Genomic DNA, 18,089 nt, shown 5'->3' with positions numbered 1-18,089 from the left:
GTAATAGGTCCGAGACCATAAATTACCTCATTTTTAAGGTATCGTATGGAGTTAATTTAGAGACAGACATAGCGAGGTCTATATCCACCTTTAAAGGCTCTACCTCCAGCGGCGTCCTACACCTGCCGTTCCTTTAGGCGAAAGTGAGTCAGGAATGTGAATGAGCGAAAGTGAGTCAGGAAGCTGAATGAGCGTGTCCCTGCATGCAGCCCTTATCAAGGCCTTGGGGAGTTCCGAGGGGTCATGAAAACCTTGGTAATCTATCAAAGCTGTCAGAGGGCACAGTGCGTCAGGTTGGAGTCTGGAACTTCAAAGGTGAGTCCCTTGGATGAACGTTAAGTATTAACATTACAGGGGCGCCTGGGTGGCTCAGTCGGTTGAGCGTCCGACTTCAGCTTAGGTCATGATCTCACGGTTCGTGAGTTCGAGCCCCGCGTCAGGCTCTGGGCTGATGGCTCAGAGCCTGGAGCCTGCTTCCGATTCTGTGTCTCCCTCTCTCTGCCCATCCCCCATTCATGCTCTGTCTCTCTCTGTCTCAAAAATAAATAAACATTAAAAATAAAAAAAAATTTAAAAAATATTAACATTACAATGAGAAATCAAGTCTCTGCCTCGTAGCTTAAAAGAGGTTGGGGGGTTTAAGAGAAAAGCTTTGTTGGGCATCATGGGGTCCAAGAGACAAAGAAAGGGTATTTTTGTTTAGTTGTTTGTTTTTTTAAGGGATGGATCATGTGACTGATTATCTAATCATGTGAGGGATTATCTAACCTCACTACAGAGGTGAGCTGTGTACCCTGAGGAATTATAGTAGGGCCATCTGAGGTGTTGAGGGTGGAGTATGTGACCCCACCAGAAAGGTGGCAGTGTGCCCATTGACTGAGGTGATCATCTCACCCCGTGTATTCAAGGGTGTCTGGGGAAAGACAGGAACAGATTCCTTAAAGGGAAGTCATTGGGAGTAAAAATTACAGAGGGGAGGTGAACTCTGAGAGGTTACATGGCCTCAGGTAAGGTACGAAGAGACTGTTGAATGATCTGATGAGGGTTGTAATAAAAAGGCCATTTTTCTTTTCTTTTAAAAAATTTTTAATGTTTATTTTGGAGAGAGGGAGAGAGAGTGTGTGAGCAGGGTAGGACACAGAATGTGAAGCAGGCTCCAGGCTCTGAGCTGTCAGCACAGAGCCCCGATGCGGGGCTCAAATCCACAAACCGCGAGATCATGACCTGAGCTGAAGTTGGACGCTTAATCAACGGAGCCACCCAGGTGCCCCTAAAACGGCCATTTTTCAATTTCATACTAGGAGAAACTAGCAGACCACTTTTAAAAAACGTTTATTTAGGGGCGCCTGGGTGGCGCAGTCGGTTGAGCGTCCGACTTCGGCCAGGTCACGATCTCGCGGTCCGTGAGTTCGAGCCCCGCTTCGGGCTCTGGGCTGATGGCTCGGAGCCTGGAGCCTGTTTCTGATTCTGTGTCTCCCTCTCTCTCTGACCCTCCCCCGTTCATGTTCTGTCTCTCTCTGTCCCAAAAAAAATAAATAAACGTTGAAAAAAAAATTAAAAAAAAATAAAATAAAATAAAAAACGTTTATTTATTTTTGAGAGAGAGGGAGAGAGACAGAAAGAAACAGAATCCCAAGCAGGCTCCATGCTATCAGTGCAGGGCCCGACGTGGGGCTTGAACTCATGAACCATAAGATCATGACCTGAGCCAAAATCAAGAGTTGGACACTTAACCAACTGAGCCACACAGGTGCCCCTGAGGACCATTTTCTAGAGGGGATTTGGGATCCTGAGGATTCAAGGTCCCCTGGAGATAAACCAATTTGGGGAGACCCCAAGAACTCCAGAGAGATGATTGTAGTTCCAAATTATCCTTAGTGAAATTCTACCTTTTTCTGGAATGTCGGACTGAATTAGTGCTATCGAGGCAGAGCGTGTAATCAAGAACAGAGGAGGAAAGGGGGGATCCAGGGGAGCGAGAATTTCCCATGGGATTAGACATGTATTCAAATAAAAGAGGTTTCCCCCAAGAGCTGGGAAGATTCTCACCCGTCCCAAAACTTGCAAGATTCCTGTTCAACGGGCAGATCGGATGCCCACTCAAGAGCCAAAGAAAAAAGTTTTCATTCAAAGAGAATCAAAGTAACTCCTTGCTTGTGCTACAACGGCACATGTCTGGAGCACTGGATTAGGGGTTGTGATTGACAGTGTGGAGCCAGATCTCCCCAATGTGGAAAGGACACAAGGGGTACGAGAGGCTGACATGAACATCTGGGTGACGGTAGAAGGACCTGAGCCAGCACTCCCTCCGAGTCACGGCACCAGAATACTGTCAAAAAAAAAAAAAAAAAAAATCCAGACTATCCAGACTATCCAGAAGTCTGGACAGACCGTCAGATCTGTAAGCACCTGAGGAGGCTGTGGGGAAATGGCATTTCTTTTACAGGGAGGCACAGACGAGGCTGGAAAGAGCCAGGTGTGGGGTAGGGAGGTAAGCAAGTGGTGTCATCAAGCACCCGAACAGGAAATGTCTTTCTCTGCCGTCAGCCGATCCTCGGGAGGTGCCGTTGAGGCTGTCCTGCTTTCTAATGCTTGCTTCAGCTCAAGGGTGGGCTGAAGTTCAAGGGCCTGTGGAGAGGAGAGAAGCCTGACCAGTTTGGTCAGAACGAGTTAGCAGGGATTTTGTCCAGATTGGTCGTTTGCCTTTACGAAAATTGTAAATAGACGGAATCATACGGTAGGCACGCTGGCTTCTCAGTATAATTGAGATTTGTACCGCCTCGGTGACCCTCTGAACTGCCTTCAACTTTTCGTATTTTGTCCAGCTTTCCGAGTGTTCTTCTGTGGAAAGGTTGATCTGAAGTGACCCAGTCAACCACCGTGGGAAGTGCAAGTCGACTTGGTTGTTTTGATGGCATACCCTCATCCTACTTTTAAAATATTTATGGGAACTCTCTGGGACCTATGGTGAAGGCGCCTTCCTCCAGAGGAGTCATGTGTTTGTTTAGTATTTGAGTTCAGCAGATTCTTTCTGTTTCTTTTTTTTTAAGTTTTACTTATTGATTTTTTTAGTAGTCTCTACGCCCAGCGTGGGGCTCGAACTCATGACCCCTGAGATCAAGAGTCGCACACTCTTCCTACTGAGCCAGCCAGGAGTCAGCAGATGCTTTCAAGCTGAGAATTTGGATCATTGTTCAATCTAGAAAATAGGTTTTTGGAAAAACTTTTCCTCTCCTACATACGTTCTTCTTTGTTCCTGGATCTTTAATTTTTTAAATATATTTTATTTTTTTAAGTTTATATATTTATTTTGAGAGAGACAGAGAGAGACGGCGTGACTGGGGGAGGGGGTGAGAGAGGGAGAGAGAATCCCAAACAGGCTCCTCACTGTGAGTGCAGAGCCTGAGGTGGGGCTCGAACCCAAGAACCGTGAGATCATGACCTGAGCGGAAATCAAGAGTTGGACGCTCAACCGAGTGAGCCCCCTGGGTGCCCTCTTTGTTCCTGGATCTTTAATTAGATGGAATCTCTGACAGTCTTCCAAAAGTCATCCCTCTCCCCAACCAGAAAATAAATAAATGGATGTTCTTTGGATTTTCTTCTAATACTTGAATGCTTTATTTCTTTGAATTACATATTCATATATAATGCAAGTCCATTCTTTTTAAATTACCATAGCTTCCTAATTTATATGCTAGGAACAGTAAGCACCTCTTCATTACTTTGTTATTATTGTTGTTATTATTTTATTTTAATTCCAGTGTAGTTCACATATAGTGTTATATTAGTTTCAGTGCCCAATATAGTGATTCAACAATTCTGGGCATTCCTTAGCGCTCATCAAGATAAGTGCTCCCCTGGGGCGCCTGGGTGGCTCAGTCGGTTGGGCTTCCGACTTCGGCTCAGGTCATGATTTCGCGGTCCGTGAGTTCAAGCCCCGCGTCAGGCTCTGTGCTGACAGCTCAGAGCCTGGAGCCTGTTTCAGATTCTGTGTGTCTCCCTCTCTCTCTGACCCTCCCCCGTTCATGCTCTGTCTCTCTCTCTGTCTGAAAAATAAATAAACGTTAAAAAAAAATTAAAAAAAAAAAAAGATAAGTGCTCTCCTTAATCCCCATCACCTGTTTCACCCATCCCCCCACCCGCCTTCCCTTTGGGAATCATCAGTTTGTTGTCTATAGTAGAGAGTCTATTTCTTGGTTTGTCTCTTTTTTATCTTTGTTCCTTTGTTTTGTTTCTCAAATTCCACGTATGAGGAGTGGTCCTGGATGTCTCAGTCAGGTAAGCGTCCGACTCTCGGTTTCATCTCAGGTTATGTTCTCACAGCTCATGGGATTAAGCCCTACATAGGGCTCTGCACTGACAGCCTGAAGCTTGCTTGGGATTCTCTCTCTCCCTCTCTCTCTGCCCCTCACCTGATTGCCCTCTCTCTCTCTCAAAATAAATAAACATTAAAAACGATTCCACATATGAATGAAATCATATGGTATTTCTCTTTCTCTAACTAACTTACTTTGCTTAACATTATACTCTCTAGATCCATCATGTTGTTGCAAATGGCAAGATTTCATTCTTGTATATAAGTACCACATCTTCAGGGTGCCTGGGTGGCTCAGTCGGTTAAGAGTCTGACTTGATTTTGACTGAGGTCGTGATCTCACAGTCGTGGGATCAAGCCCTGAGCTGAGCTCTGTGCTGTTAGCGGAGCCTGCTTAAGATTCTCTCTCCTCCTTCTGCCCCTCCCCTGTTTGTACATGCCCTCTTTCTTTCTCTAAAAAAAAATTTTTTTTAAATAAATACCACATTTTTTTAGTTGAAAATCCAAAACGTAAGAAGAATTGAAAATTCTTTATTTGGGGGGGCACCTGGGTGGCTCAGTCAGTTATGCGTCTGACTTCTGGTTTCAGCTCAGGTCATGATCTCACAGTTCGTGGGTTTGAGCCCCGCATCGGGCTCAGTACTGGCAGTGTGGAGCCTGTTTGGGATGCTCTCTCTCTCCTTCTTTCTCTGCCCCTCCCCTGCACACACACACACACACACACACACACACACTCTGTCTCAAAATAAATAAACTTAAAAAAAAAAGAAAGAAAATTCTTTATTTGGTAAAATTAAGAATACATTGTATAACTCATGGACCACCAAGAGGGAAACATGTGAAAGTGGTAACTGGAAAAAAAAACAACATGAAGTAATACTGATGATGCTCACATTCAGTTGTGCCGTCATGTGGCTAAAACAAAGGTCTTCTGGTTCCTTTTGTGTCAAACATTTAAGGGCACAATAAAAAAAAATAAGGCAATTTTGCTAAAAGGGAAGATCCTTTAAATTCTTTAGGAAGAGGTTACCTAGAGGGGGAAGAGTGCTTAAATTCTATAGCACTAAGGTTAAGTGGAGGCCATGACCAAATAAATGTGTAACCAAGACATGTTTTATGCTCTTTAAAGCAGTACTTTTGAGTCGGGAAAGTATCCAGAGAAAGATGATTCTTCCTGATGTGCTTCTCGCTGAACAACACCTTTATTCACCTTTGTATGTAGCAACTGTCTAGCGCAAGTACTTGAACTCTGAAATATCTCAATGCAACTCACAAATGACACTTTATCATGCATAATACCTTCACCTGGAAATAAATTCTTCATGCCTTGCGCATTCATGATTCCCAGGAACATTTCAGTTATGGTAAATTACAGGATGGCAAGAAAAGTTCTTGGAGATCTTGAAGTAAGAAAAAACTTGAGGTGGGGCGCCTGGGTGGCTTAGTCGGTTAAGCGTCCAACTTCGGCTCAGGTCGTGATCTCGTGGTTCGTGAATCTGAGCCTCGCATCAGGCTCTGTGCTGACAGCTCGGAGCCTGGAGCCTGCTTCGGATTCTGTGTCTCCTTCTCTCTCTCTGCACCTCCCCCACTCACGCTCTGTCTCTCTCTCTCTCTGTCTCTCTCTCAAAAATAAATAAAACATTTAAAAAAGTTAAAAAAAAATAAAAACCTTGAGGAAAGGATATGTTAAAGGGCGTCACAAATATGAAGCACAATAAAAGGCAATTTTTCCTAGATCCAAGGCTCAAGTCTGAATCCCTAAACTTCCCACCATCAAGACAGCATTTGTGAGTGTTCTCTTCGGAAAGCTCCAGTGAGCTCCCGTGTCAGGAACAGGTGCCTCTCAGCCAGCGCTGGACCGAAGAGGTTTGTGATGCTTGCACCGAATCCAAACTCAGTACATTGTTGGCTCTTTCTGTCGGGTCGCTTATCATCGGCAATCCACCCTGTTCTGGACCTTCTCCGGTCCAGCAGTAGTGAAAAGCGTATTCAGTTTACCTTGTGTGAAGAACTAAACTCTAGTACCAACGCCTGTCACATGGAAATTTCAGACAGACACTGATCGTTTCTTTTTAATGTTTATTTATTTATTTGTTTATTTTTAAGGTTTACTTTTGAGAGAGAGAGACAGAGCGTGAGCAAGGGGAGGGACAGAGAGAGGGAGACAAAGAAGCCGAAGCAGGCGCCAGGCTCTGAGCTGTCAGCACAGAGCCCGACGCGGGGCTTGAACTCACGAGCTGTGAGATCATGACCTGAGCCGAAGACGGCCGCTTAACCACCCAGGTGCCCCGACACTGACCTTTTTTAAACCCAAGCTAAGCCGTGTCATAGCGGCCATAATCTCGAAGAGGCATCATCCCTCTGGGCTCCAGAAGCCTGCTCAGCCTGTTGAGAGCCTCCTGCATCTTGTCTTGAGGGTGACAATCTCGAGACTAGCCGTGGGCGCTGGGTAACTCTGATCTTCATCACATGGACTGTGAACAAAGGGAAAACACCGGCAAGGATCCTGTGCGAAATTTGTCTGAACCAGTTCTACAGCCGTGGAAGAAAAATCACAGCAGTAAACAGAGTCCTGGATCCCGGTTAGTCTATAAAATCAGAAAGACTGTGTCTCTCACGCCACAACCGACCTCGAGTGTTCGGGAGCTGGCTGAGGAGCCAGAGAACTCATCAGCACAGATCTGCAGGTGATTGAGTTTCTGAGTTACATTTTCTTCCACGGGAGCCGCCTGTGTTTTATGTCCAAGACTATCTGAATTGTCCCTCTATTTTAAAACCATTCTCGGGGCACCTGGGTGCCTCAGTTAGTTGGGGGACCAACTTCGGCTCGGGTGGTGATCTCACGGTTTGTGAGGTCGAGCCCCGCGTCGGGCTCTGGGCTGACAGCTCAGAGCCCGGAGCCTGCTTTGGATTCTGTGTCTCCCTCTCTCTCGGCCCCTCCCTCACTCATTCTCTGTCTCAGAAGTAAACATTAAAAAAAATTTTTTTTTTTTTACATATCAAGGTGTCTGAACTCAGGCGCCAGTCGGATTCCTGGCTCAGCTGGTTGTTGGCTTATCTCAGCCTCTGCAAGCCTCTACCACAAACAGCCTACAGGTGAGCTTTAAGAAGAAAATGTATATAAAGCCATCAAGTGACTAGTAATCCAGTTGTCTGTTTTAGGCGAGGAGTGTTTCTGATGTTGGTCCTTTCAAAATACAGATCCGTCCTTTACAAGTGTTCTCGACCACAACTCCCTCAAATGACAGCCGCATGAGTTCTGACTCTACACGTATGACAGCTGCCCCAGACTTGAAAACCCCAAGTGACATACAAGCATCGTGTGGCTTCATGCTGTCCTCTCCAGAAGCTCAGCCAAGCCATCCCACCATCACCAGGACTGCTCTTCTGGGTTCCAGCCACCGAGGATTAAATGGAGCCACCAAGCTATTCACCCATATTCTGTATCTTACTCTTCCCTCCCATACAACTCAGCCACAGCACATGCATATCCCCTGAGTCAACGAGCTGTTTTCTTACAACCTCGGAGACGCCTTTCCCTTAACGTGACACCATGCAAAGCTGGGGATTCGATTTGCATTGCAATTCAGCCATCCAAAGGATTAGACTGTGGGTTTAGTTTTCAGAAATCTCAACTCGGGAGCTAAGGGAGATAAGGATTTCTCTTAGGATGGTCATTAATGGCTTTCTATCCCTTACCTTGACTTTGAGCTGAGAATTTAAAGCCCTGAGCTCATTTTCTTTCTGCACTTAAAAGCAACCAGCCCGGGGCACCTGGGTGGCTCAGTCGGTTAAACATCTCTTTTTTTTAATTGTTTTTTTTTTTTTAATGTTTGTTTATTTTTGAGAGAGAGAGAGAAAGAGAGAGACAGAGCATGAGTCGGGGAGGGTCAGAGAGAGAGGGAGGCACAGAATCCAAAGCAGGCTCCGGGCTCTGAGCTGTCAGCACAGAGCCTGACGCGAGGCTCCAACCCATGAATCTTGAGATCATGACCTGAGCTGAAGTTGGACGCCTAACCGACTGAACCACCCAGGCGCCCCAAGCATCCGACTCTTGATTTCGAAGGTGATATTCCCAGCTGGGAATACCTGAGGCACTCGCCAGACCCATATCGCAGACGTTCCCCCCAGCAGGGCCCGTGTTGTGACTGGACTGGATCTCGTGGCTCCTGTTATGACTGCAGGATGTGCGTCAGTGAAAACCATCAGGGAACTTTGACGAACAAGGCTAATTACTCCCAAGTCCTGGCATGCCGGGGCCACCGAGTGAGGTCACAGGCAGACAGAACGCAGACCTGGGGCTCTGCCTTCATTAGCGTCTGAGAGGGGGGGTTCCTGGGGGCTCATGAGGTCACTCTGTATTGACTAATTTGAAGCCTAAGAGTGGGATTCAGGGCACGGGAGACCGAAGGCAGGGCCACTCAAGGTGTGTCCGTTTTCATGGTCGTCCAGGGTTTTCTGAAAGGAAAACTTCGTGGGCATGGGGGTGCCTACTGCCTTATCTGGTTGTGCTGATCTGGAGCAGACGGCTTTTGAAATGGATGCCTTGCCAATCAATGCTTAATTCAGGCATTACACCACGACACTTCCTTCCACCACGACAGGAGGTCGTTGTTGTCACCATTTTGCTACTGTTGCACGCCACAGACAACCAGGTCTCCTTTACCGTCAGAAACGGGGTCATGAATCCGGTTGAGTCTGGCCAGAGAACCCGGTCCAGATTCCTATCCTCGAGTTTCTGTTCCCTGGAACCGCTCACAGCACCATCGCTGTCTACCCGTCTGCATTCAGCCAGGGAAGCAGAACTTCTCCGGGGATTCTGGGGTAAGGGATTGCTTGTGAGAACTGGACCTTCCCTGATCTCACGGTTCACGAGATCGAGCCCCACGTTGGGCTCTGCGCTAATGGTGTGGAGCCTGCTTGGGATGCTCTCTCTCTCCCTCTCTCTCTGCCCCCCCCCCACCCCGGTCTCTCTCAAAATAAATAAATAAACATTAAAAAAAAAGAAAGAAAGGTAGACCTTATACAACTGCTTCACTTTCACTAACCAAATCTCATAAAAGTGCTTTCCTGGCCAACGGTAACCCAGAAGCATGCAGGGCAAGGGCTTCTGAGGAAGATGGCTTGAGTGTAATCGGAGCGACATGGTAGAGACCACAGCGATATCCAGGCAGTGGATTTTTTTTTTTTAATGTTTATTTATTTTTGACAGAGAGAGAGAGAGAGAGAGAGAGAGCATGAGCGGGGGAGGGGCAGAGAGAGAGGGAGACACAGATATCGGAAGCAGACTCCAGGCTCTGAGCGTCAGCACAGAGCCTGACTCGGGGCTTGTGACCTGAGCTGAAGTCAGATGCTTAACCCACTGAGCCACCCAGGTGCCCCGCCCACAACGTATTTTAAAGGATGTTACAGAACTTGATCTTCACACTCACCTTCAGAATTACGTCCATTTTATAGTCCGAGAGACTAAGTGATAAATTAAGAGAGTTGCCTGATGGTGCTTAGTTCATAAGGAGGAATTGGTCCAAGGTCTAGCTCACCTGCTTGCAAACGCTATGTTCTCTTCTGGGCAGTGAGCACTCCTGGCCTCCCTTCCTTATCAGTATAGATGAGTCTCTGAGGACTTTGTCTTAACTCTCTCTTTTACAATTTCAATCTCATCGCTCCCTCCCATCATTTCATAGATATGTCTTGATATTACCTCCCTCTGTACTTACTTTTTCATTCTCTCTCCCATAAAATGTCTACTAACTTATAAGATTCCCCCTTTTCTACAGACCCCCTCACCCCTCTTTTCACACACCTTGCTGATCCCCCAACATCGTTCCCAAACCTTCTCTCTCCTACAGAACCTCTTCCATGGAAACGTGTAACTTTTGTTACAGAAAAGCCTCAAGATTTGAGTTCTAACTCTGGATTCCACTTTCACGTGGGCCATGACTCTTCCCTCCAAGCTTCCGGCTCCTCATGTTTCGGGTGTGGGTCGACTGGGATCCTATTGGTGAGACCACTTTGCAAATTCTAAAGCACTAGAGAAATGCCGTTAATTGTTATCATCTCTTATGTGATTCTCAAATTAAAAAGTCGATGCCAAATGATCCACCAAATAAAAAATATTGCTCGAGTTTATTGACGGGAGCAACAGATTCCTTGAGTGCGATCACCCAGAGCAGACCCAGAGGAAGTTACGCCTACAAAGGAGCATGGGCGGACAGCAGGCTGGGTAGAAAGTGGGCGAGAGGAAACACCAGGGAATAATTCTCCCTGGCTGCCCGGTTTAGGCTCCCTGTGTGGGATGGCTTCTGTCCAGACTTGGGTCCAGCCCTGGGGGTGCATGGATTGTCCAGAGTGAGTCAGGGCCAAATTTTAATCCATTATTGGCAAACACCGAAGAATAAGGGGTTTGGGGTCTCGTAGGTCTGATTCGATTCCCCATAAAAACTGTGAAATGGCCAGGTCCCCCAGTTTCTCTGTGCTCCGGATTGCTAACTACAACATGGGGTGACGGGAAGGTGGAGGGTAATTTACAGCATTTGTGAAAACGTATACTTAAATCTAAAAGTTTTGACTCATGATGGGTGCTCAGTGAATGCTATCTGTGGTAAGAAGTGTTTCATTATATTAGCTCATTCAGCATAAGGAACACCTCTTATTCATCGACGTAACCCCAGACCTTGGCTCAAGGACAAGACACAATATGACCACCAGAAAAATCTTCTGAGCGAATAAATGAATGGATGCTATAGTAATTAAAGAAGTCACGAGGCTAACTGTGATACTGGAAGGAGACCAAAGTGCAAATGTAATCTGGGTTTGGGTGTGCAGTTGGTGAGCTGCGGTGTCCTGGCTTCTCCAAACCACAAGTTGTTGTGGAAAACATTACATGTGTGTAGAAGGCCATTGGCATTTCTCTCAAGATAAGGGAGGTTGAGTGAGTCTTCTTATGTTTAAGGGACCTTAGATTTTCCTTTTTCTTTTCTATGAACTACCTCTTCATATTCTTTGCCCATTTTTAAACTAGATGGTTGTTTTTTTTCTTATTGATTTTTAGGAGCTCTTTATATATATGTAACCCTTTGTTATGGGAAGGGCAAGCATTTTTAGCATTTTTTAAATGTCTATTTATTTTGAGAGACATAGGGTAGGTGCATGTGTGAGTGGGGGAGGGGCAGAGAGAGAGGGAGAGAGAATCCCAAGCAGGCTCTGTGCAGTCAGTGCAGAACCCAATGTGGGGCTGGATCTCACGAACCTTGAGATCATGACCTGAGCAGAAATCAAGAGTTGGACACTTAACTGACTGAACCACCCAGGAACCCCTATTTTTAGCACTTGTGTTTTATTTATGGCACTTTTAAATGTGGGAATGTTTTTCTTTATTTTTATTAAAAACATTTTTTTTAATGTTTATTCATTTTTGAGAGAGAGAGAGAGACAGAGCGTGAGCGGGGAAGGGGCAGAGAGAGAGAGGGAGACACAGAATCCGAAGCAGGCTCCAGGTTCGGAGCTGTCAGCGCAGAGACCGACACGGGGCTTGAACTCACAAACCGTGAGATCATGACCTGAGCCGAAGTTGAACCAACTCAGTTGAACCAACCGACTGAGCCACCCAGGCACCGCTTTTTAAAAAATGTTTTAGGGGCGCCTGGGTGGCGCAGTCCGTTAAGCGTCCGACTTCAGCCAGGTCACGATCTCGCGGTCCGTGAGTTCGAGCCCCGCGTCAGGCTCTGGGCTGATGGCTCAGAGCCTGGAGCCTGTTTCTTCCGATTCTGTGTCTCCCTCTCTCTCTGCCCCTCCCCCGTTCATGCTCTGTCTCTCTCTGTCCCAAAAATAAATAAACGTTGAAAAAAAAAGTTAAAAAAAAATGTTTTAATGTTTATTTTTGAGAGAGAGAGTGCATGCACGCAAGTGGGGGAGGGGCAGAGAGAGAGGGGAACAGAGGATCCCAAGCGGGCTCTGGGCTGACAGCTTCAGTGCAGACAGCAGTGAGCCTGATGCAGGGCTCGAACTCACAAACCGAGAGATCATGACCTGAGCCAAAGCCCGATGCTAAACCGACCGAGCCACCCAGGCGTCCCTATTTTTATGACATCATACATAAAAAGACCACGCCAAAGCTGAGATTAATTTTTAAAAATACTTTTCCATGCTTACGTCTGCATTTCATGGTTTCCATGCCTTATGTTTAGGCAAACTCTGCGTCATTTGGAATGGATCCTGATTTGAGATGATGGTTCTCTGTGTCTTATCCTCCTCGGTGGCACCGCTTTCTAAGACAGTGCCTGATACCTAGTAGATATTCAAGGAATATTTATTTATTTATTTATTTTATTTTATTTTTCATGTCTCTCTTTCTTAATGTTTAATGTTTTAAATGTTTTTTTATTTTTTGAGAGACAGAGCACGAGTGGGGGAGGGGCAGAGAGAGAAAGAGACACAGAATCCGAAGCAGGCTCCAGGCTCTGAGCTGTCGGCACAGAGCCCGACGCGGGGCTCGAACCCACGAACAATGAGATCATGACCTGAGCCGAAGTCTGGCGCTTGACCGACTGAGCCACCCAGGCGCCCCGACTCAAGGAATATTTATTGAGCGGATGAGCAAATTAACACTCAGGTCTGCCAATCCACCCTCTCCAGAAACCATTATTTTCTGCTGCCTGTGGTGCTTTGTGGCATCTCAGAGACCTTCCACACTGTGTGCTCCAACATGTTACCTAACCAGCCTGACTGAATTCCTTTTTGTAATGTGGGGCGGGAGTTAAAGTATGTCTGGTTCCAGAGCATGGAACACCTCTTCTAGGCCTGGCACTGAAAACCATTGAAGATGTGAAACCAAAAGTCCTGGGAAAAGGCTGGTGTTCGAGAACCAGAGCAGGTCTTTTTTTTCTCCGTGTGCAGTGATTGGTTCCTGTTTATAGAATGCAAATTTAAAATGTAATGGGTGGGGGCGCCTGGGTGGCTCAGTCGGTTGAGTGTCGGCCTGCAGCTCAGGTCATGATCTCGCGGCCCCCGTGCGTTCGAGCCCCGCGTCGGGCTCTGCGCTGACAGCTCAGAGCCTGGAGCCTGCTTCAGATTCTGTGCCTCCCTCTCTCTCGGCCCCTCCCCCACTTTCTCTCGTTCTCAAAAATAGTAAACATTAAGGAAAAAAAAAAGAAAACTTTAGAAAAATAAATAAAATGCAATGTGTGAAGACAAGGAAATATCAGGGGGATGAAGGCCACCTTTGTGGGGAAAACAGCTTATGTTGTTACATGATATAAGGGGGTAGATGTGGGGGCAGGGAGGGGAGGCAGAGAGGCCAGGCAGAAACACCCAAGTGGCCCCAACTTCCACTGTTCTGCCTTAAATATTCTTTTTCCAACAAAACTCAGCCCAGAAATCCACTTCCTCTCCTCCTGCCCTCCGGCTGCTCCAGTCAATCAGTACGGGGCAAGACTTCTCAGGTTCCAACGCTAAGGAGCATAAACAGCTTCGGATCTGAGGATCCCGGGCCAGAACTGCCAGAGGAGAGGCAGGAACTCAAATGAAAGAAAGCCCTTGACTTGGAGGAAATGATTCTTCCTGTCACAGGAAGAGCCAGTACATCCTGAGGAAGCCACATATTTGCAGAGTCTGAGCTCAGCCTGGCCCAGGGGGAGAGAACGTGAATTTGCAGGACTCAGGGATAGAACATATATCCGAGGCTCTGCCTGCTTCAGACAGGATCCACCCAGGCTCCAGGGGAGAAGATTTACAGGGGTGAGGAAGACGGTCAGTGTTCTAAGACAGTCTCAGCAAACACAGGTACAGAAACAGGTACATAGGAAAGAAGCCACCTGGCCGGGGGGACCTGAAACAGTTCCTTCACTTCGATGCAGGTCAGCACGCTTGGGTGAGAACCCTGGTTGTGTGCGGTGAGTGTAGACGCATGCTGTTAGCCTGAGAGTGATTGGGGATTCTGATAAAGAAGTGACGCTCGGCAGCCAGAGGAGGGGTGGTACGTTCGTTATCTGTCGCTGCATAACAAATTAACCCAAGACTTAGTGGCTTAGAACAACACACACTTGTTATCCCCCAGTTTCTGTGGGTCAGGAGTCCGGGCACAGTGTAGCTGGGTTCCCCTCCTCGGGGTCTCTCCTGTTGCTGCCATCGAGATGCCGGCCAGGGCTGATGTCTCATCGCCTGGCTCAGCCAGGAAGGAGCCGCTTTCTAGTTCATTCCGTTCTCACGAGCTCTTGGACCGGGGGCCTCCGTTCCTCACTGGCTGTTGGCCAGAGGCCGCCATCGGGTGCTTTTCCCCAACGTGGAAGCTGTGATGTCAAAGCGTATGAGCCAAGAAGGCAATTGAGGGAGTTGGCTAGCAAGACAGAAGTCACAACGTCTGTCATCTAGTCATGGGAACGACAGCCCATTACCTTTACCATATTCTATCCATTAGAAGCAAGTCACAAGGTCAGGCCCCACACTCAAGGAAGGAAGTTACACAAGGGCACCAATGACAGATGGGGGAGGGGCACCGCAGGCCCTCTTAGAAGTTGGCCTCCCGCAGGTGGGGAAGAATCTGCAGAAAAATACTCTTGAGAAGTATTTAAGGAGACAAACTTTTAAGTGAATTAAATGGCAAAGAAGAAACGTTACACAAAATGCCAGGCTTTCTAACACACGCGAGGGGCTGATTTCCTAACAGTTTACAAGCACTGAACTTAATTTCTAAGGAGATGGCCTTGTACAAATAGTAAATGATGAAAAATAGGTAACTCACCTGTAATTAATTGAAACCAGAGTTTCCTCACCGCCACCTCCCACACCTGGCCAAATGCAGAGTCTTGTCCCTGGGAGAGTCTGAGAGGGTTCCAGTTACCTCTTGCCCCATAAAAACAAACCAAAGTTTAGTAGCTTTAGACAACATTTATATTGCTCACAGATCTGCAATCTGGACAGGGCTCGGTGCCTGCAGCTCAGGTCTGGTGTACTCAGCATCAGCTGGGGCGGCCTGAAGGCAGACCTGGAATCTTCTCAAGGCTCTCTCACTCACATGTCTGCCGTTGACGCCGCAGTGGATGGGGGGGCTCTGGCCAGGACACCTACAGGTGGCCCTTCTATGTGGCTGCTAGGGTGTCCTCACAGCATGAGGCCTGGGCTCCAAGGATGAGTGTCCTGAGAGAAACTGAGGCAGGGTGTACCGCCTTTTACGACTTAGCCTTGAAAGACACCTACTGTCACCCCCACCATGGTCTTGCGTCTGCTGGGCTCAAGGGGACGGAATGCAGATCCCACATCTTTTTTTTTTTTTTTTTAAGTAAGCTTCACGTCCAGCGTGGAGCCCAACATGGGGCTTGAACTCGTGACCCTCAGATCCAGACCTGAGCTGACCTCGAGTCCAAAGCTTAACCGACTGAACCACCCAGGAGCCCTCCCCCCCCTTTTTTTTTTTTTTTTTTTTTTTTTTTTAAATTTTTTTTTTTTCAACGTTTATTTATTTTTGGGACAGAGAGAGACACAGCATGAACGGGGGAGGGGCAGAGAGAGAGGGAGACACAGAATCGGAAACAGGCTCCAGGCTCTGAGCCATCAGCCCAGAGCCTGACGCGGGGCTCGAACTCACGGACCGCGAGATCGTGACCTGGCTGAAGTCGGACGCTTAACCGACTGCGCCACCCAGGCGCCCCTACCCTCCCCCCCTTTTTAATAGAACCCACATCTTGACGGAGGAGTGTCTCCACCGTAAGAAGGTCCTACTGTGAGAAGGGCACATAGGATGGGATTCATCTTTGGAAAATACAATCCGCCGCCGAGAGCAGACCAGCCGCCACCCCGTCCTTGAGCTTTCACGAGTGTCAGTGACAACAGACCTCACAGGGGGAAAGGAGGTGTGTGTGGTCATGGGAAATAAGACAGCAGGTGTAATGCTGATAAATAAGAAATACAATCCTTTCTGCCTCTTCTCCCATTGAGTGGGAGGTTGGGAACAGATCCATCAGAGACAATCATGCAGGGCCACTGAGCCAAGCCTGTGGGCTTGAGAGTTTCACTTGGCCTATTATCGTAAAGCCTGTAAAACTCCCTGTGTTAGTTTTCGGTTGCAGCATAACATAGTACCACAAATTCGGCAGCTTGAACGATACCCATTTATTACTTCACCGTTTCGTAGGTGAGGAGTCCAGGCAGGTTTGCATTCAGGTTATCGCAACTCTGACATGAAGATGCCAGTGGCCATTCTCTGGGGAAGAATCTGCAAACATTCTAGAAACTGAATCTATTGGAGAAGGCGTCTCGCATCATTCTCCGCTGGGTGACGCTAGGGAGATTTTTGACCACCAGAGGGCGCAAGAACCTTAATCCCTGTCGCCTGGGTTCCAGCTCCGGTCTTGGCCCACGTACCGGCAGCGTCAGCAACGCCCAGGAACTTGTTAGAAAAGTGGAATCTCGGGCCCCAAACCCAGAGCTGTTGAGTCAAAATCTAGGTTTTGTCAAGACCCCCAGGCAATTTGTGTGCACATGAAAGCTGGATGGGCGCTGCAGCTCAGGAGTTCTCACCCTCGGCTGCATGTTTAGAATCACCTCGGGAGCTTTGAAAATTCCTGGGGCAAGGGCTCCCTTCCCCCCACAGATTCTGATTTTAACCGCCCTGAGGCCAGATTGTTAAAGGGCGCCCTGAAAATTGTAACGCGCTTCCGAGGATGAGATTCTCTGCAAGTCTGGCTCATTCCTGGCTTTAAGCACCTGGTGTAGGAACCGAGCTGGGCCAGAACCGGGGTTCACCACCTTGGGTGTAGACACAGGAGAAGGACGCAAAGCCCCATGGTCAGGGGTCTCCTGGGATGCAAGACCAAGTCGGGACAAATGTGGAAGTGTGAAACGCTGAGGAAGTGTTCTCTCATACTCAAAGTGCGTCTAAAACCCGGGTCAAACACCAATTCCTCCGACGGAACTCTAGTTCCTCTGCCCGGTGCTTGGTGAGAACACTTCTTGATGGGTGCCCTCTGATCATGATGCTGCCTCCTGGCGGCCACCTTGAGAACAGGAAATGTTTGCTCCACCAAGCACCATCCACAGCCCTACCTTGACCTGAGCAGCCACCACCCCCCCACCCCGCCTCGCCCTCCCCGCCCCCCCCCCCTCCGCTGATGGTGGACCCGGGGAGCTGACTTCAAGAAAGGCGGTACCTGGAGGGCGGAGGAGCTCAGCAGTGTTAGGAGGGACTTTTAAAAACCTTTCTCCTCACCATTTATATGGCGTTTCCCAGTCCCAGTGCACTTTTATGCACAGCGCCTCATTTTCACTGTACTCTACCTACACCCACCCAGTTAGCTTAGACCGGGTTAACGGTGCAGATGTGGGAAACGGAGTGAATGGGTATGCTGAAGTTCACAGGATGAGACAGGCCGAACTAGGGCAAGAAATCGCCTTACGAAATTTCCTCATTTGCTAAGTGCTATTTCCAGGATGTGGCAATATCCGACTTCTGACTGTCCTTTCCTCACCGTTTGGGGGCATTTCTGGGTATTTTATCATTGGTCTTCCTTCTCCGTTCCCCTCCTCCCAACGGAGGGTTTGTTTTTTCATTCTAGAATTCTCAATCTCCTATTAAAAATGTCCATTGACTTCTACGATTTCTCATGCTCGATAGAAGATTTCCCGGGATGGCGGGGGGGGGGGGGGGGGAGCGAAGTCTCAATACAGACTAACAACAACGACAACATTTCATTATCGCTTTCTTGAATGCAAAGGACTGATTTCCTGTTGTGTCTCCAGCACTTTCACAAAATATTTGTGGAATGAATGAATCACGGATGAA

General features: G+C 47.7%; 1 pseudogene; it reads right to left on the bottom strand.

Moving 5' to 3' along the window:
- Nucleotides 1–6,158: 6,158 nt before the first annotated feature.
- Nucleotides 6,159–7,095, bottom strand: LOC123578278 (annotated as a pseudogene).
- Nucleotides 7,096–18,089: the final 10,994 nt, after the last annotated feature.

Source organism: Leopardus geoffroyi, chromosome E2, assembly GCF_018350155.1.
Source record: "Leopardus geoffroyi isolate Oge1 chromosome E2, O.geoffroyi_Oge1_pat1.0, whole genome shotgun sequence".
Lineage (NCBI taxonomy): Eukaryota > Metazoa > Chordata > Mammalia > Carnivora > Felidae > Leopardus > Leopardus geoffroyi.
This window is presented reverse-complemented; position numbering and strand designations above follow the sequence as displayed.